At 41.6% G+C, this 20,385-nt stretch overlaps 1 long non-coding RNA gene across 1 annotated transcript in view; it reads right to left on the bottom strand.

Annotated features, from left to right (window-relative positions):
• The window catches only part of LOC119254853 (uncharacterized), a 42,085-nt gene extending 22,375 nt beyond the window's left edge, over positions 1 to 19,710 (bottom strand). The window contains exons 1-2 of the long non-coding RNA XR_005127381.2: positions 19,550 to 19,710; positions 11,742 to 11,855 (exon numbers count right to left, since the gene is read on the bottom strand). This is a non-coding gene — a long non-coding RNA (uncharacterized LOC119254853). The remainder of the gene's footprint in view (positions 1 to 11,741; positions 11,856 to 19,549) is intronic.
• Positions 19,711 to 20,385: the final 675 nt, after the last annotated feature.

Below are 20,385 nucleotides of genomic sequence, written 5' to 3'. Positions count from 1 at the left end.
TTCCAGGCACAAAATTGGTGGTAAAACTTTCTTTCCTCCCTGCTGAAATTTCCCAGAGAGTAGAGTGCTTCAGAAGACAATAGAAAGCCCATAAAAGGATGTTCTATGGTCAAAAATATTCATGAGCTGCAATACTATCAACAGTAGATTGACTTGTCAATAATGTTTTTCATAAGCAAAAAAAAAAAAAACTGAATCAAAACACCTTGCAAATGAAGAAAAAAAAATTATTCAGCAAGAAGTGCGGATAACTATTTAATTCAACTAATATGTAAATAGCTTAGAAATTTCCTTCTGTTTTAGGTATCTAAATAGATGAAGCTTTCAGCTGTCCACTTTCCCCATGTTGTACAATACAATCTTGTTTATCCAGGCCTCTCCTAGATGCACAATTAATATAAGGATATACAGTGCCAAAACATCTTGTGTAAGGTCCACTATTTACCTTTTTCCTGCAGATAAAATATTAATTATTCAAAAGGTGCTGAAGAAAAGGGTGGCCATAGCAAAAACTGACAATTGAAAAATTGGGATTTGCAGGTTGGCACTTTGTCTGAAATAATGTGGTCACTACCGGATGGAGGAGTTCATGGTCATGACCCACAGGTCTCAGTAGCAAAGTTATCAAACAAAACAAATCTAATCTAGTCAATTACGCTTTTAAAAAAAATATCATTTTCATCAACATCATCATGACTAACCATTATTTTTAAAAACAAATATATTTAACTTCATCACTACTTATTATAGGAAACACTGTAGAGCCACCTGGAAGAAAAAACAAATTCATATATTCATATGGTTCTTTCAGCAATGCCCAATCTTCATCCGCCAGCATCATCATACAAGTTGCCACTCTTTATGAGATATGTGACTATTTATAAGCTAAGCAGAGAGAAAAGTACAACACCTGCCAAGTTTCAGGTAGTCTATTTCGGGGAAAACACATACAGCATATATCCCACTCTCCCGCATTCCTCGAATATTTGAAACACAAGACAAATGCACTTACCACAAAGTTGCATTAAAGAAATATGCTGTATCATCTGTACTTAATGCTAGGCCAAGAGATGGCCAACAGTAACTGAGAATTGCTGGTGCTTCTGCCCAAAAAATCTATTCATAGCACCCGCGACCACTGATGGTTTATTACTGCTTTTCTGAGAGGTTGGCTTCACGAGCATTCCCAGCATCTCCCAGGATTTCAATGAATTCAGTGAAGGATTCCCTCCCAAGTCTCCTTGATCAACAGGCCTTTCCCCTTCTAGATATTGTTGCCTCTGTTTGGAAACTTAGTCCCTGCCTTACAGGTACTGCTTCTCACACAATGCCTGCACATGAGGGCAGAGAAGGCTTTAACTCTTCCATTCATCAAGGGAGGGAAACCTCTGCCTCATCTTGATAGCCGCCATCTTATTTCCATTCACAGGAAAGACTTTTCTGTCCTAATTGAAGCCCTGTCCTAACCGTCAGGTGCCCCAGGGGAACTTCCTTCCCCTCCAGTCTCCCTCTCTGCTTTGATGGCTCAACACTTTATTACGGACCACACATCACAATCAGTCACATAATTTCTGATCTTCCTTTTATCATGTATGAGGCACCCATCAAAGATCTTTTGCCTACCTGGCCTCTAGTTTTCTCTCATAAAACCAATAATTACTTTTTGCTTTCACAGTGGATCATTTTCACTCTCTCAGTTCTTAGATTCTTTCCCCTTTGCGGTGAAAATTTCTATCATCCCGAATTTAAACCAAAGAACCCTAACAGTCCTCACAGTGAGCAGCTGATTCACAGAATTCTACGCACATGAAACTAATTCCTAAATGATATTGAAACTACAAACTTGGGTCATAGGAATACAACATTTTAAAAACAGCTAAACAAAACTACAGTTTTAATAATGAAATAGAAAGTCACTTCTCATTCCATTTTCCAAGGAGCATAATTTTATTTTCTTTCCAAAGAGCAAAATAGAATTAAAAAATGTCATAGAGGCATAGAAATATGGAATTAAAGGAATATTTCAGAGAGCAAAATCTCCTAATTCATCTTCATGGCTTCAGTCAGAAAGGAATGCACTTAAGCCATCCCAGAATGATAGCTCTCTACTATATTCCAGAAACTTCAGGGAGGGCTCCTTAGCACATACCCACCCACATAACCCTACACTCTACCTGCCAACCCAAACCTACCACACCTCCTCACCTCCACCCTGCCTTCCTGGCAATACATGTTAGGGTCTCCCAGCTCCATTTGAAAGGAAGTTAATTCTAAGTCCTCTGCTACATTCTCAGATCTTTCATTTTTACCAGTGGAAAAAGAAAACAGCTGTCCATTTTTCAGTACAATAAATCGCCTTTCTGTACTTTAAATGTATTGATTGAGTTTCCCCAGCTGTATCTTCTCTTGATTAAATCATGCAAATGCTTTTATCTTGTCTTTCTCTTTATTTCACTGCTATTATTTGGTCAGCATCAAAATTTCCTTTGAAATTTTATAAAAATAGTTTAAATCAGGTTTCTATAGCCATATCTAATTGTTACTATTATGACTTCTGCCATTTTGAGTTGTCTTTATTTCCGCAAGGTTCAGTTTTCCCAGATCAAATTTTGTACGTCTAAATTTTGTCAAGAAGATTTAATTTTGCCATCAATTTTTTTAACCAATAACAAATTCTACCATAAGCTGTTTTAGTCGCTGTCAGTTTTATTTTGTTGTGATCAGTTCTACTAGTAATAGCCATTATGAATTTGATAAAAGAAAGATAACTTGAATTTATTTCCTAGCTAACCCATGAGAAAATTGTCAGCAGTTTTTATGAAACAGAAATAAAGCCAAAAAGCACAAAAATGAGAGAGGAGACAAGAGCAGAGATTCACAGGAGATAGAAGTAAATATCCCTACAGATTGAATCTAAGAGAGAAGCAGCAGTAGTATTAACAGAGAATTGTCAAAATATTCTTTGGCCAAAATAGTGGAATCTACACACACAGCTTTGTTATGAAAGTTATTACCCAGTTTCATCAAATTATATTTGAAATTATAAGGATTGAATGCAAGCATCACACTCTCCTGAAAATTTGATGAGGGCCTCCCCTGGTGGTGCAGCAGTTGAGCGCTGGGTTGTGAAGCTGCCCTCAGCCTCTGCAGCGCCGGTTCGATCCCTGGCTGCCGGGTGAGGGTCCCACATGGCGCACAGACCTCTCCTGCCATGCCCGCTGCTCCCCTCAGCAGTGTATTTCGTCTGTCTGCCTGTTCTGTTCCCCGCTCTGGCTCTGGTGAATCCTCTTACCCTCCCGCGCTTCTGACTGTACCCAGTGCTTGTATAAATAAATAAATAAAGCTTTTAAAAAAATAAATAAATCTTTAAAAAAAAAAAAAAAGAAAATTTGATGAGCACTCCATGAGAAGGAAAGGTTTGGCCAGGTTTGGTTGGGCCCTCCATTTGTTTATTCATTCACCTGGTAAATATGAGACACTTGGCTCACATGGTGCTAAGCAGTTAAGATTCCAGACATGCTGGACAACACAAGCTTGCCTGCTCTCATGGGTAGGAAGACCATGTATGTGTCGCAAATAAAAAAAATATGCTATGTGCCACTGAGAAAAGTGCTTTGAAGGATAGATGGGGCGATGAGTCAGACTGCAGGGAAGGGATAAGCTCTGGATGTGAAATTGGACTTGAAGCATGAATAGTAAGACACAGAGAGCTAGGAAATGAACAGCTCAGACCGAAGAACAGAGAGAGCAAGCATCTGGAGGTGGGTTTGGGCATAGACACTTAAGGAACAGAGAGGAGGTAAGCTTGTTTGAAGATAATTGAGAAAGTGATATTCCAAAAGAAGCTATCATCCTCTGACAAGTGTAAATTGGCAAACAAAATGTTTACTTCAATAAATTAAAATTCAAATGTTTGAGATAAATAATAGAATACTGAGGTCAGACACATTAATTTCACTATTCACTTTTCCACCAAACTGGCTTTCAATGTACCTTAAGCACTCAAAACCAAATATATATATATGTGTGTGTGTGTGTGCGGGTGTGTATACACACGTGCATGCATGTGTGTGATTGTGCCAGTCATATTTCATATTAACAAGTTTAAGATTACATTTTTTAATCTGCTTGTGGGATAACTGGAGGCCTGCTCTTACTCGAAGTTCCTGAAACATAATTTTCCCCATTGGTTTAACCCAGTATGTAAAGCCCCCAAGGAATATTCCAGCAACAAAGACCTTCCCCCATCAAACACAGGAAGAAAACTAACTTCATTTCCTCCTGTTCCTTCCTGCCACAAATCTACCTTCATATCAGAAGATAAACTGACCCCCAAACACAGGTGTAATTCAATATTCTATTTCAAATGCCATCTGATTTGAAACCCAAGTAATTAACAGCCCACTAGGGACTCTATCGAAATAAAACCAACTTTGATCCTATTCCCAAATCCCTTGCCAAATGGATGGGCAGCTAGAACCCTCCTTTTGCATTAATTGAAATGAATAACTATATCAGAAGAATGCTGGGGAGGGGGAGAGGATGCCACAAGGAGGGTGTGTTTTCAGTTTGATTAGTAGAGGAGCTAACTTGAGTGTTGGGATGGAAAAATACTGACACGCAGAGTCATTCTCCATCCTGAGTGACATAACCTCTTGGCTCTCCAGCATCTTGGAGGAACAGAGGTAGATGGGCCGTGATGCAGCTTAACTTCAAGGAACAAACCTCTGGTTCTTTTATTACACCCCAGAGAAGAGTCATATTTTAGTCTAACATTTTAATAGACAGAAAATGACCACCTGGTCTAGGGTACCACTATCCATAGACTCAGGACACAGAACATTGTAGTTTTTGGCAATTTGTTCCTCTTCTATTCAATGCTTTGATTACCTGCGGTGGTTTACTTAGCCTGGTCTGAACAACACATCAGTTTCCTTTTTACAGAAGTCACTGGGATGAGGCCAAAGGGTCCCTGATGAATCATTTTGAAACAGATCAAATGGGAGACATAAGTGATGGGCATCAGAACCTATAATACGATATAGTGACCATTTGCTGGGCTCTAACTTTCTGCTAGGCCTGTGCTATTGATCCCAGCCTGTCTTCCTCCATTTCTACTCTTTTTTTTTTTTTTTTTTGGTGGGACCCTCACCGGTGGCCGGGGATCGAACTGGTGCTGCAGAGGCTGCGGGCAGCCTCGCAACCCAGTGCTCAACCACTGTGCCACCAGGGGAGGCCCTCCATTTCTACTCTTAACCACTGCTCCAAGGTACCTCCCAGTTAGAGCCCTAGGATAAGAGTCAGAGACCTAGTTTTTATTCCCAGCTCTGCCAGCTCTTCATCTAGGACCTTGCACAAGTCACAAAGCCTCATTTTTTCTGCTACAAAATGGAAATAAAATTTCCCCCCAAAGCCAAAGTGAGCATGCATTAAAATTTTTAAATAGAGAAAGTATTTTAAACAATAAAGTTCTACATGAGTATAATATGTAATTATTATTAACTGTTACTTACTAAATGCCAAAAAATTCCCAAGTAGTGAGCTAGAACCTTTATAAACATTTCCTCCAATCCTCACACAAGAGAAGGAAACAGATGTACAGAGGAGAAATGTTCTTGCCCGAGGTTTAACTGAAATAAAAATCCCCATCAAAGATGGCAAAATATCCTGAGGTTATTCTGGCAAAAGACATCAATTAGAGGGGCCTCTCTGGTGGCACAAGCAGTTTGAGTGAAGCACTGTGAAGCTGTCCGCAGCCTCTACAGTGCGGGTTCGATTCACAGCTGGCCAGGGAGATTCCCACATGGTGTGGCAGACCTCACCTGTCTCACCCGCTGCTCCCCTCAGCAGTATATTTCGGTCGTCTGCCTGTCCTGCTCCCCACTATGTCTCTGGTGAATCCTCTCACCCTCCCGCACCTCTAGCCTATACCCCAGCTCTTGTATAAAAGAGCTTTATAAATCTTTAAAATAAAAAGACATCAATTAGAAATACCCATGGACCTCCAATTTTTTTTAATTCCTAGAAAATAATCTGCAAGTCTTGCAATATATGTGACCACAGTGTGTGTACGCATAATAAAAGCACATGCATGACAAGTACATTAAGCAATCAGTTGCATATGAACCTAGCAAAACTGCTTCATAGAAGGTAGGAAGTCACTGAGTAAACTGGTGTCTCCTTTTACCCTGTGGAGCCATAGAACCTGATTAAGTAAAGGTAGCATGTGCCATCGTGGAGAAAGTGAGCCACTGAGTTGTAAATTTCCCTAAGATGTCAAAGGTGCAGCAACTCCTGAGTAAGATATGGCACCTTCCCATCTGCAGGGGATATTCAGTACTTTCCAAATGGTCTTTCTAGGTTAAGTAAGTACAATTCAATTGGAAGAGGTCTTCTGTCCAGTTGTATCTGTGGATCCTATAAAGTTTAATGTCTTATTTTAAATTCCCCTTCAGAATTCTCAAGGTCTAAGTGAAGTAGTTCTATCAAGAAAGAAAATGAGAATTGCAAAAAAAAATTGCATCATTCTAGAAGATGCATCTGTAAGTGTATAGATGATCCCTGCAGTCCCAGGAAGTGTGGACCGTCTGTATTCAGCAGGAAAGACTAGCCTATGTTAGAGAAACAAACAAATCCTCAGTAACTGAATGCAGCAACAATTTACTGTCAGGATGGATCCTCTTCTGGGCTCCAAATTGCAGTCAGGCACAGGGCCTGGCTTTCCTAGGGATCTACCCAAAGGACACAAAAACATTAATCCAAAAGGGCACCTGCACCCCTGTTTATTGCAGCACTATTCACAATAGGTAAGCTATGGAAACAACCCAAATGCCCAAAAATAGATGAGTTGATCAAGAAGATGTGGTACATATACACATTGGAATATTACTCAGCAATCAAAAAAGATAAACACATGCAATTTGCAGCAACACGGATGGAGCTGGAAAGCATTGTGCTCAGTGAAATAAGCCAGAAAGAACAAGAAAAATATCAGATGGTTTCACTTAGAGGAGGAATGTAGAGGATCCAAATAAGGAATTGGGTGGGGGGAGTAATTATAATAAAGTAAAAATCAAAATCAACAGGCAACTATAAATCAGAGACATTCTGCAGGCGGGGAGAAGGGAGTAGGATCAAAACAGGGGTGGGAAGAGCACAAGGGACCATGGTGATGGTGCACGGGTGAATGGGTGGTGGGAATTTCATGGGAACTACAACCAAGATAAAAATTCATACATTGAACAAAAATGAAAAATGATGTAAAAAAAATATAAAATTAAAATAAATAAAACAAGAAAAGTTTACTGCTTATGAAAAGTTCCCTTCTGGTTGAAGCAACTGTCCAGGAAAGCTATCCTAGGGTTTCTGTCATCTCCACATGAGGCCCCCTGAGTCAGAAACTCAAGGAGAGAAGGCTGAGGGTCACGCAAGTCCTTTCATTGCCCCCACCTAGAAGCCATGCATGTCACTCTCACCCATTTCATTGCCAGGAGTCAGTCACACAGCCCTGCCTGCCACAAGGGATAGGGAAGTCTAGTCTTATGCTCCCCAAGGAGAAGGGACACACTCTCCCTCTTTGCTTTCATACCCTCCACAAAGGCACAGAGTTGGTTCCTAGTATTCAGGGATAAGCTAGACCCCGTCCCTGTCCAGGAAGAGCCCTCATCCTTATGGAGGAGACAGGATCTACAGAGTTGACATTAACGCAATGCATACTGCAATTTGTAGTCTAATCCAGCAGTAAGTGTGGGGCTTTGAGAGTGTGAATAAAAAACAATTAATTACATCAGGGGGCATAAAAGGAGATTTAATGGAAGTAGCATCTGAGTGGAAATGAAGCAAGCTTCTACTTGTCACCCAACAAAAGTACAGTGGGACAATATCTGAGAAAATAAAAGCAGCGGGGGAGACTGCTGAGTACCCAAACTTCTTCCCAGGCTGGTACCCAAGAGCAGAAAGAAATGAGGAAGCCATGGAGGAAAATCCTGAAGCTGCCTGTGTCCAACTCACCCTTGCAGAAAATCTTGTGTTTGAAACATAAGTGTGTGCACATACACAGTTTTTATTTCAACACAAATAATACCCTTTCCTCCATAACCGCCAAGTAAATTTAACACTGAGTTAACCTCATTTTCCTGTGGTTTCTTGGAATCTTAGCTGAACCTTAGACTCTTAGGACACTCTAATGTACAAGGCACTGAACTGAAAATAACAGAAAATAAAAAAATTGGGATTATTGCCCCGATTTTGCCAAGAACTATCTGTGTGGTTTTTAGTTTGTCCACCTGTAAAATTAGACTATATACACCATTGTCAAAGTCTCTTTCCATAATGTTTCTCTGGAGTGATAGTGAAACTTTGAAAATGTATGTAGCTGATGATAAAATGCCATCAACATTTGAGGTAGATGCTATGAATCAGTTCCCCAAGGCCCTGCACCTCTACCCTTTCAGTTAGAGAAGTTGAAAACTGACTACTATGCTTCCAGCGTCTCCCGCAGGGAGGGTTCTGCAGGAGGCATAGCCATCTCCTAAAAGGTTTCCAAGGCAGGAGGGAAGCAGAGACCACCTGCTGCTCCTCCTGGCTCTTTTCTTCTGGCAAACACAGTCCAGGAAATGTGAGTTTTCCACACTGGCATTCCAGGGTCCATTCTCCAGCTTCTGGACATCATCAAGAGGCAGTGCCACCTTGGCAGCAATGATGGCCTCTTCTTGACTCCCCATTTCTGGACCATGAGCTTGAGATGTGCTCTTGAACAGGCCAAAAGTGGCATATTGTTGGTATATTGGTGGCTCCAAATGTGGACTCACCCAATGTTCCATTACATAGTTGCTGAATGTCATCTCTGAGAATCCAGCCTAGTAGTACCTGCCCAGCGGACTTTACAAGCACCAGATGCCCCATTAAATTCTCTACTGAGGGCCTCCCTGGTGGCGCAGCAGTTGAGCGCTGGGTTGCGAAGCTGCCTGCAGCCTCTGCAGCGCTGGTTCGATCCCCGGCTGCTCCCCGGCCACCAGAGGAGGGTCCCACATGGCGCGCAGACCTCTCCTGCCGCCCACTGCTCCCTTCAGCAGTGTACTTCGGTCCTTCTGCCTGCTCTGCTCCCGGCTCTGGCTCTGGTGAATTCTCTCACCCTCCCGCGCTTCTGACTGTACCCAGTGCTTGTGTAAATAAATGAATAAATCTTTAAAAAAAAAAAAAAAAGAAAGAAAATGTCCTTTAAAAAATAAATAAATAATAAAAAAATAAATACTGAATACCTACAGTGGGCTCCATTTAATCTATTAATTAAACAACCCTCTGTCCTCCTGACTTCTGAAGCAGAGTTCCAGGCAAGATATCCCAGGTTTTAGTAGATATGTGGTAACAAGCAGGTGTTGTAAGGAATTACCTTCCTCATGTTCTGAACCTTCAGCTGGGGCTGTGCTTTAGAGCTCCGACCTTTTGTATTGACAAAAAACTCTGAAGAAAATCATCCAAATCAGAGCACACTCAGCATGAAGACCTGCCTGTCAGTCTTCCCAACTTCAACCATTGAAAGGGAGGCTTCTCCCTGAGCAAAAGTGGCCTGAGAGAGTGTGAGGCAGACAGCTGAGGGAAGAGAAGGCTAACTTTTCCCCCCTGGAGCCAGGGTTTTGATCTTAAAAGGGAGCTGTGCTTTGGGAAGAAACACTCTAACCCCTTGGGCATCAACTTCCAACCAATCCCAGCCCCGGGGAGAACTTACGTTGCATCTTGGGTGAAACACAGGCATCTGGAGGGTCCTTCCCTCATGGGACCCGCTTCCTATTTATGTTCCTGCATTTTTCTTTCACTTGCTTCCTCTCCTGTTCCCCAGTGTTCCCTCCACTTTTCCCTTCTTCTTCCTCTCCTTCTACTGCGTTCTCTCTCTCTCTCTTCTCCCTGTTGCTCCTTCTGCCTTCCCTTTTCTCCCCTCTAGGCAGCATTCATCAGGATGAAATGTGGAGGAACCAATTAAACTGCATTAGGAGCATTTGTCTCCCATGGAAATCTCCTGGTTATTCCCTCTCGACCAGATTCAGCCAGCGGATTGTCCATGTGTTTGTTGTCTTCCTTTCTTGGCGAAGTGCTTGAGGGATGTGTGCTGCTAGGCACATTTAATTATTTATTGTTAACTATCCTGCGTTCATCCTTTTTTCACCAAATAATTCCACACAATTCTCAGTAACTAGCTAGCTAAATTTCTCTTTGTTTCTTTTATGTAAATGGACCTTGGCAAACTCTATTTCTAAAATGTTTTCTGCTCCTCTTCTAATGGCTCCTGGCTCTTATCTCTTGACCTTTGGCTCATCTGGGAAGAATGCAAAAAGGACATTGCTTTGTTTTCAGAACTCTTCTGTCATGAAGATTTTTTTTTAAATTAACTGTTCTGCCCTTGTTTTCAAAATCATCCATAAAAACAGGCAGAGAATCCTAGTGGACCACACTGGTCCTTTCATGCTGGGTCTTGGCATCTCAGAGTTCTGTGATAAATCAGTAAGTCTGGGAGAGACCGCGTGTCTTTGTCCCATGAAGTTTTGAACCTGAACCTGCAATCCTTTCCCAGTCTCATTGGTCAAAACTGGGGTGTAAAGGAAGTGGAGATATCCAGTTGTTGACATTCATGATAAAGAGCATTATCTGCCTGGTCACTACCGGGGGTGGGGTTGGGGTGGCGGGGTGGAGGGGGCATTCATTATTCACAGTGAGGGAAAGTCACACTCTAGGTGTGCAGCCTCTGACATGATTCATAATGATTCTAATTCACATCACAGAAACATCAATACTTCAGTCATTTGTCAAGAGTTTGTGTGTGCCTGTGTGTGCACATGTGCATGTGCATGTGCACACATGTGTATGGCATAAAGGTTCACATGTTCCAAAGAAGAAAACCAATATCCCAATGTCCCCTGGGAAGCTTTTGCAATGGCCACAATAACCAGTGGAACTGCAAGTGTCTACCTGTCAACGTTGAGTTGAATTATAAAATCTGAACCAACCATTCTGAATGCATCAAACTAGTAAATATATATTGACAGAATTTAAGCAGAATGGTCACTTCTTACAGTGCCAGCAAATGCAGGCAGTCTCTAGTTTCTACCCGTCTTGCCACAATAGACATTTCACTTTTTTTGATTTTAAAACTATCAAAGAGTATCAATACAGCATTTTTTATCCCTCCAAACTGCAATTTCCTAGTACCAAAAAAAAAAAAATTCCAAATAACATCTTCACTAAGCAGGGTCGGTCTTCATTTTGCGCCACACTCCTAGAAGGCACTATTTCTAAAGTGTGGCATCTTAATAAGCACATTGCCTTGCATTGGAGCCACTCGTTTCCATCCACAGACTACTTTCTTATTTATGACCTCATTTATTTGGATTCATACAACAACCCCACAAAGCAGGTACTGCTTTTGCCTTCATTTCCCAGATGCTTAATCTGAGAGTTGGGAAATGTAAGGGACATGCCCAGGGCCTCAAAGCCAGTTAGAGAAAAGTTGCTGTTCCCTCCTCATCTCTCTGACTTGGAGCCCACCACTCCCCTCCATGGGATGTGTGATAATGAGACTATACTTCTAGCAACAGGGAGATAAGTGGGAGACCTCAGGCTTCAAATCACCTTGAAGGGCTCGCTCTTCTGCATTCCTTTTCATTACCTTTCAAAAATGGTCACATAGTCAAGAAATAAGCCAGAATACGCTGAGCAGGACCTTGCACCATACCCTCCCACCTCCTCACCTCTTGAGTCCATCCAGCCATGATTCATACTTGCAAGGTCAGGCCCTGAACCTTCTGCAGAGCAGGCAGCTACTCTTCCCAAAGCATAGCCATAAATCCATAGAAGTCAAAGATCTGGGGGAAAAAAAAACAAGGATTTTGATCACTAAATCATCAAAGTATCTTAGCTGACTAGCTCCCCACATTCCTAGAGAATTAGGAGAGATATATCCTTCCCTGCACTTGACCTAATATCTTAAAAATAATAGTTAACATGGCTTGGTGATAACTAATCACCGAGATACATTCATGTGTATCCCTCTCAAAATATGGGGTGCAAAAATAAAAGACATGAACAAGAAAATAAAGCAGCAAGTGTTGAAAGCTGCATAGGCAATTTTTAAAAAAGCAATGAAAAAGAATTGAGGGAAAGAAAAGTAATGTTCTAATAGATGGAGAAGATGACAGAAGAACATCAGGGTGCCAGTTGAAATGGCAGGTTACTTATGTCTAAGGTAGATGCGTCAATAAAACTTCCTGCCACCTTCTCCCCAATATTTGCTTCAGGGTGGCCTGGAATTTTCCAGTCAGGCTAAAGCCCAGAGTCATTCTATTTTCACTGAAGCTCTGGTCTCCTATGAATCTGAGACTTTATGGTACTCCACAGGCAAATAAAGCACTGATTGGTGCTTAATAAGGAGTGTATGTATTAGAGAGTAGGACCTGGTTGATTGCAAGTGACAGAAAAATTACTCAAAGCTGGTTGAAACGTAATGCAAGAGAGTCCAGGGGAGGAGCCAGCCCCAGGCAATGATGGAATATGGGCACTGAAACATTTTCATTAGCTCACTCTTACTACATCTCTTACCCATCCCCTTTCTCTATCCCTTTTCTCACCATGCAGATTCTCATCATGTTGCCCTCATTCTCTCCTTAATGATATTTCCTTCCTAAGTAAGGACAGACCCAGAGAATCCTGGGGAAGGCACAGGTAAATAACTCCAGGCTTATACCTTCTCAGCTAGCAACCTGAGAGGGATAAGAGAGTGTGTCCATAAATAAGATTCCATGGAAAAATACTCACTGACCTGGTCTGAGTCTCAAAACCCATCCCTTGGCCAGTCACTATTACTGAGAGATAGGGGTGCTGTGGTGAACCAGGTCTTAGTCACAAGACCACCTCTATGCACCCCGTTTACTGAAGTTGTCTTCCATCCAGAGTCCAGTAAAATAATACAAGGGGAACACTCCCTCCCTACCCCACCCCCATTAAAAGAGGGACTAATGATATCAGAATAAATTTAGATGAAGGAACTAAGAGAAAACAATGTCTTCCATAAGACACAGTCAGACTGTGGGTCATGCTGATTTTCCAGCCCAGTCTTCCCAATGGAAAGTCAAGGACTGAAGAACATGCACGAGACTGATCCTGCACTGTATTCTAGATGGTCCACTTTTTCCAGAGAAGGAAATCTAACACATTGTCCAGCTGGGTTCTACTGAAAACTACGAGTTGCCACATTCTGACAAATCTTTGGAAGTCAGACTCTTCTTTAGTCTACAATTCTACATAAATGTCATTTGTGGATGCCTAGGGAAAACTAAACTCTGACTCTGCCATTTAAGATGTCTTTTGTTTAAAAACATAGATGAACCCTGATAATGAAGCGAGTGTAATCATTCCCCAATGCATTACAAACACATCAGGCTGGAAGCAAAATAGGGAACATGGGGGATAGGGAGAGAGTAGGAAAGCAGTTGCTGCCTTGATCACATTCTTCATAAGTGGCCTTTAGAAACAATTTTAAAGGTAATGAATTAGTTGTAAAACTATAATAAAAATAAATTAAAGTCAAAGAGTTAAAGCAAGGCTTGAAGACACAGAAATAAAATAACCAAAGGATGGCATTGACTTTATATACTGGTTCTCCAGGGATCTGGCAGCTCAGGCCTGGCCCCAGGCTTCACCCCCTGCCTTTATAAGAAGCTGTTTATTGCTCTGAACCAAATCTATGTTTGTGCCAGAAAAGTGAAATGGAGCATTAAGACCATTATTTGGATACTGGAGAGGGAACACACACAGCAAAGAAATCTAGGGGAAGTTCTACTCATTTGAATTAATTGAGATGAGCATTTATTTTTTGTTTAAATTGACCCTGTAATTGTTTCTACTTTTTTCCTCATGAGATTTGTAAAGACATAACCTCAAGGGCTTGTCCATTTACAGCAAAAAAGAACTCAGCACGACTCAAATGCCCTGTATCATTCACCCATGCAGGTCATACAATTGATTCTCTTGCAGAGACCGGCCATATGGATTGATTTAACAGCATTTCACCGGCTGCCTAGAGACAAGGCTTGAGTCATCCTGTATAAATTACTTAAGTCTCCACCACAAAAAGGGGGAAAAAAATGTTTTCTTGCACAGCAGTAGCAATTAATGTTCAACATGTTTATGGAGTTTAATAATATACGGCCCAGCACCGATCTCTGTATGCAATACCATTATGTTGAGAGAGAGACTTAGGTGGTGTCATCAACATGCAAGACACAGATGATTGATTCATCAATAACTGAGCCTGGCCTTATTACAGCAAACAAATTAGACATCGTGGAATATATTGCCATATAGACAGGACTTCCTTTTCTTTGAATATATGTCATAATTGATAGCGGTGACCTTTTGGCAAGACTGAAAAACAGCTTGCAATTAACAGGCTCCTTCTTCTTTTAGTGTCTGTACACATAAGTGGTCTTTTCAGGCTTGGCCCAGATCAGTGGAGTGGAGCAAAGTCTACACAACATCTTCCCAGGAAAGCGTTTGTCAGTAAGGTCAACCATTTCTTCATTTTCTCATATTTCACTGCAGAGTAATGCAAGAGGAAAGCAATGAGACAGATATTTATTGAGCGAGCCACTTCTATTCCCAGGCACTGTTCCAGGTATGAGGGATACAGCAAAGAACAAAACAAAAAGGAACTCCCTCCCTACCCGTGATGGTGGAGAATGACAATAGGCACACAAGCAAATGAGTAAGTACATTTTAAGTTCCGATACGTAGCCTGCAAAGATAAAATAGAACACTCTTGAAACTATGCATTTTAAGTGGCAAATAGGGATTTCAACAACAGGACATATTTCATGTTCTCAGCAACCACATGATTGAATTATCACCAATATATCCAGGATTCTGTTCTCTTCTTGAATTTTAAAAATATCATGCCAATTTTGGAAAGGGATGGATATAGGTCACAATTTGATAATTTTAAAAAATTTAATTATTTCAACATAATTATTGTGGAGTTCCACAATAGCCTAGATTCATCCAAAAAAAGGTGGATGCTAAAACAAAAATTACTCTGTACTTTTAAAAACCTAGTTATAATGCAAAAAACAACAATAATAATAATAATAATAGTACCAGGACACATCAGAATCATGGAATTACCTACATATACACTGAGCCATTTGTGAAATCATTTTATTCTCTTGAAAGTTTTAATCTCTATAGTGTGATATAAATGATGTCGACTTGGGCAAGATGAAATTCATATTTAAGTAAGTGTCCAAATAATTTAATTCTATTTTAAAAAGTCTTCAAGCGAAAATATTCTGTTGGGGCATAAGTCCTTCTGACATAAATTCTCTGTATCCTCCTTCAATTTCTCGCTCTAATTTCAGATATCACCTTGCCCTATTTAGACATAAAGTAAGAATATTCTAACCAGGCCTGTGGTTCTCAACCCTCATGGCAGTAAACTGAGACATTGGGTTTATTATGAGGTGTCCATCTCAGTAATTAATCTGCACTGACTTACCCTGCCCTGTTTCCCATAACAATCCCACCCTCATACCTGTGAATCCCATGTCCTTTTTGAGTCCTGGGAAAGGAGGAGCAGGGAGCAGTGGCTAGTAACCTGGGGCACATGTGACATTCTTGGAGAAACGATCTACAAGACACCATCACCTCTCATGTATGTCCCAGCCAAAAACACTCTGAGCAAATGCAGTTGCATGTTGCTTAACAACAGGCATATGTCCTGAGAAGGTGTAATTACACAAGCCGAGATGATGTTGCCAACACACACCTAGGCTATATAGTGTAGCAAGCTAGGAGCAGTCTTCTCTGAGATCAGAACAAAATGGCATGAAATGAAGTGAAAATACATAGATCAAAGGAATAAATGATTACACCAGGTACTGTGGGTTGCTTTTCTTTCTACCTCTCACTCATTTCCAGAGTGGGATGGTCCTATCCTTCCCTGCTCTGCTTGCATCACTGATGGGCTTCCAGCTGGGTGCAGCCAATGAGAGCAAATGGCAGAAGAATGTAGGGCAGAGGGTGGGGAGAAAGCACAGCATGTCTTCCTGCCTCTGTTTTGGGCATCATCTTGGCAGTAGAGGTTCTTGCCCTCGCCAGTTTGGCCTTCCTTGGTTCTAGCTTCCATCTGCAAGTCCCAACTCCCCCTTCCTCTCTATGTTAGAGGAACAACAGGGAACAAACCCTGAGCTTATGAATGAACTCCACCTCCTGACATTTTTACAGACTCCACCCCCATCTCCATGCTGAAGAGAGCCCAGGGTCTGAGGACTACAACTCCCAGCACGCCATGAATGTGAGCTTCTGAATGGGGCAGGGAGGAACTGGGAACTAGGGGAGGAGTTAAGCAGCCATGCTTGGCTTATAACTGAACACATGCATGCTCTTGCTCTCTTGCTTTTCCAGTTTCCACTTGAATCCAAGTACTTGGAAGAGACGAGTGGAGAAGAGACAGGTAGAGATACTTGGAAGAGATTCTTGGCACATATGTGGATGAGAGACATGTGAGGAGGCTGCTTCTGGTCCTTGGCAGAGACTATGGCAGCCACTACCTTGATGTGGTATATTTTGCCTTTTATTTCTCTATTTGTGTCCTAGCTCTCTGGAAACTGCCTAACCCCTTTCTTGTAACAGCCAGAAGGTGCCTTAGATTTGCAACAAAGTTTTGAATCTCAGTGGCCCACTTTAGGCCACACCTATTTGACTGGGCATTTGCCCATTAGGAGATAGGTAATCTTCAGAGTTTTATTGGGAAAACTAGAAATACCCTTTCTTTTCTCATTCTCTCTCTATGTACACCATCTCTACTAAAAATCTATCACACTAAGAATTTGCTTTCAGAGCAAACTGAGCAAAGATGGCCGAATCCCTTTTACAGCATTAGAGCAATCCCTTAACAGCTTGGGGTCCCTGCTACCCCTCAATCACAGGCTAACATCTAGAGTGGCAGCAACTCCTTGCTGTTGCTACTATCTGCCTCACCTCTCTGTCCCCTGCTCAGGTTCTCAGCTCTTCTATCATCTGCACAATGAACTCCCCACATTAAAGTTCCTCTTTATGATATTCAGAGTGGTTTGTGCTTGTTTGGATTACATATCAATTGATATCAAGGATTTGAAGGATTCAGTGCAGTGTATATTATGCACCTTCTGAATACTAAGCTTTGCACTACATACGAGGAGGTTGTGCCACATGGCCATGTTGTCTGCCCCCAAGGAGGTCTGAGTCTAGTGAACAGATCATTTCAAGATTATCTGGCAAGTGTTATAACAGGACCGAGGCCTGGGACTCTGGAGACACTGAGTCAAGCTCCTTTGCTGGATCTGAGGCTTAGGAAAGTATTTGTAAAGGAGATGATGGTTGAGCTGAACCTTGAGAGATGAGTTAACCAGCTGAAAGGATGCTGCAAAGTCTTTCAGACAAGGAATAGCATGAGTAACTGCACAAAAGCATTAACTCAAATGCTGTTTCTGGGGTTCATGTAAGGGTTGGGAAAAATGGGCAGGTGGGGACAGGAAGCAGGATGATATCATTAGCCCTCAAGGCATGAGGCCAAGAATAGGGAAGGAAGTCACAGACACAAGGCAAGAAGAGGTTTTCTTCAGGACACAATTAGGGGTAATTGATGATTTTTAAATCAGTGGAACTGCATGGTCACATTTACAATTTATAATTTAGATGGAGTGTTTGGGTCACAGTCTAAAGGGTAGTGCTGGAAAAAGCAGAATAGATAAAAGCAAAAAACATTACATGAGCCAAATCATACTAATAATTCAACTCAACCTACAAGCACTGAGCTCCTGGGAACCAGCCACTGTGCTGAAGCAAAGAAAAAGTGTGAAATTGTGCAGGACACATCATAACCATCCCTGACATTTGTGAGTCCTTTAAATTTACGAAGTCATTTAAACACATTTCTTCTCCTCACAAAAATCCCATGAGTTTGGTATCTGAGCTCCCATTTTTCAGATGAGAGAACTGTTTCAGAAGGTGAGAGAATATATCTAAGTTCATGAAAAAAGTAAGAAGTCTCCTGACTGCCAATATTAATAACATAATTTTCTGTTCCCCATTAGGTAGTAGCATAAACTGATGTCCCAGAAAACTGAGTTTTAGTCGCTGCCCAATGTAGGCACTCCCATATACACATACAGTGGGTAATTTCAGAATTACTGCATACCCTATTCTAGGCTTAGGCAAGTTTTGTGTGTTTGTGTATGTATGGTTTACCTCCTACTCCCAAGACTGATTCTAGGGAGTTGAGACTAACCATAGGTCACTGACTCAACATCTCTGGATGAGGACTGGCAGATGGTAGTCTGTTGCAGCAAGCAGAATTTCAGTCAAGGCTTGAATTGCCCTTCCTTCCTTCCCCAGCATAACAGGGATGTGAAGATAGAGGATCTAATCCTAAAGAAAGTAATCATACCAGTATTTGAGGATGGGGTCAAGATGATGGACATTACAATCCCAGGCTTCATACTAGTATGTGATCAATTCTTATCTTGTCCCTAGTGGCAACTCTGCTCTTCAGAGGAACAGACTTATGTTCTGATTTTCCAGGTCATTATACCTTCCTCTTGCTAATGCTGATACCCACTCGTGGCAAAATACTAGTATTGCATTGTGATACAAACTCCCCATTCCCAGGAGGGACTGAAAGGAAAAGAAACTATGGCACTAAAAACCCAGACCCTATGCCACCAGTGTAATTATCCTGAGGAAACCTGCCTCTCAACTCACCCAGGCCTTTGCGAGGGTTGCCCCTCCCAAGCCAGGAGCAAACATCTTGGCACACCTCCCGAGTCCCAGCCAGTGCCAGTCCCACCCTGAAGGACTCCCATCAGGAGTAGGCAGGCTTGGGCAGCCCTGACTCTGCCCACATTCGAATGGCTTTTGACTTCTCTGTGCATACGTTCCAACTCTGCATCTTCGTCATAAATAAACTCCCTGTCATTACAGAGGAAGTGGAAGCTGGAACAGTTCTTAAACAGTATCACTTGTCGCTGGACCATATGTCATGAGAATATTCGTGAAAATAAGACTCTAATTGACTAAATGCTTTGTAAGTACAAGAACCTTTTGTATCTTATCTCCTATTACACCTCCTGCATCTAGTACCTTTGCTGCCCCATAACAGGCACTCAATAAATGATAATAGCTAACATTTATCAAGCGTGTATTGTGTTCCCAGACACTGTTAGAAGAATTTTACACACACTGAAGCTCATTTAATTCTCAAGCAATCCTATGAGTTAGGTAGTAAAGTGTACAATGCAAGAGACAGAATCTGAAGCACAGATCAAGGATGTCATTTGCCTCAGAACATGCAGATCATAAACTTGGAATGTAAACCCAGGCAGTCTAGACAAAGAGTCAGAGCTCATAACCACCAGGCAACACAGCCTGTCATTGACTCAGTCACTAGGCATCCCCATCTGTCAAGGAAGATTAGATTTCTCTTTCCCTTCTAGCCTCCCCCCAGGTGAGTGAAACACTGCCTTCTCACCAGGTAACAGACCATCCTCCAAGGAACTGGACTCTCACGCTTTGCCAGTGGTTTTCTATCTTGGGGTAAGAAGACTTCTGTGATCCAGGCTGCTTTCTTGCCTCTTCTATGAACCTGCAGTTTGCTGTCTCCCGGTCCCCCTTATGGGCACAATGCCCATAAGTTCCCTGAAATAAAACAAGGTTGTTAGATGGCAATTTGTCACTTTTAGCAAAGCCAGCATCTTTCAGGGTGGCCAGTCTCCTGGTAATAATGTTTCAGCTACATACTGATAGGAAATAATTCTTTTGCATGAAAAAGTTCCCCTTCTTCAAATATCTGTTCTTATTTCTTATCAAGAAAACTGGGATGGGGGTAGGGGAAATGTTCCCAATTTGGGTTGAATTTACACGGAAAGTTTCATATCTCAGTAGCACTATGGTCTTTAAATGCACATGTGTCTTTTATAGTGGTTACCCAGGTGATTTTTGTCTCTTCAGAACATTCACCTTCTGATCTGGTTTTAAAAGAGATGATACCACTAAAAAGCTGCTTTAAACTTGAAAGCAGACTCTCAATACTCAGAGGAAATGCTTATGAGGAAAAAAGATGATTTTGACCTATATAGGAACATTTTGGACTAAAGTGGTTATTACTCTCTAAGAGCCTTGCAAATAACCAACTTTTCCAGAACTGAAAGAGAAAAATCAGAGACATCATTTTTACTGAATCCTAGACACCTCCCTTTGTTTTCTAGCAAATTAAACACTACCTCAACCATCAGGTCTATAACTATAGTTTGACCTCCCAAGTTCTCCAGGCCAGCGCCAATTAGCTAGAGCCCAAATGATCCAGTT

The sequence above is a fragment of the Talpa occidentalis genome, unplaced genomic scaffold (genome assembly GCF_014898055.3).
Source record: "Talpa occidentalis isolate TD23 unplaced genomic scaffold, MPIMG_talOcc4v2.1 talOcc4.3, whole genome shotgun sequence".
Classification (NCBI taxonomy): domain Eukaryota; kingdom Metazoa; phylum Chordata; class Mammalia; order Eulipotyphla; family Talpidae; genus Talpa; species Talpa occidentalis.
The sequence above is the reverse complement of the archived record's forward strand: the minus strand, read 5'-3'. Positions and strand labels throughout refer to the sequence as shown.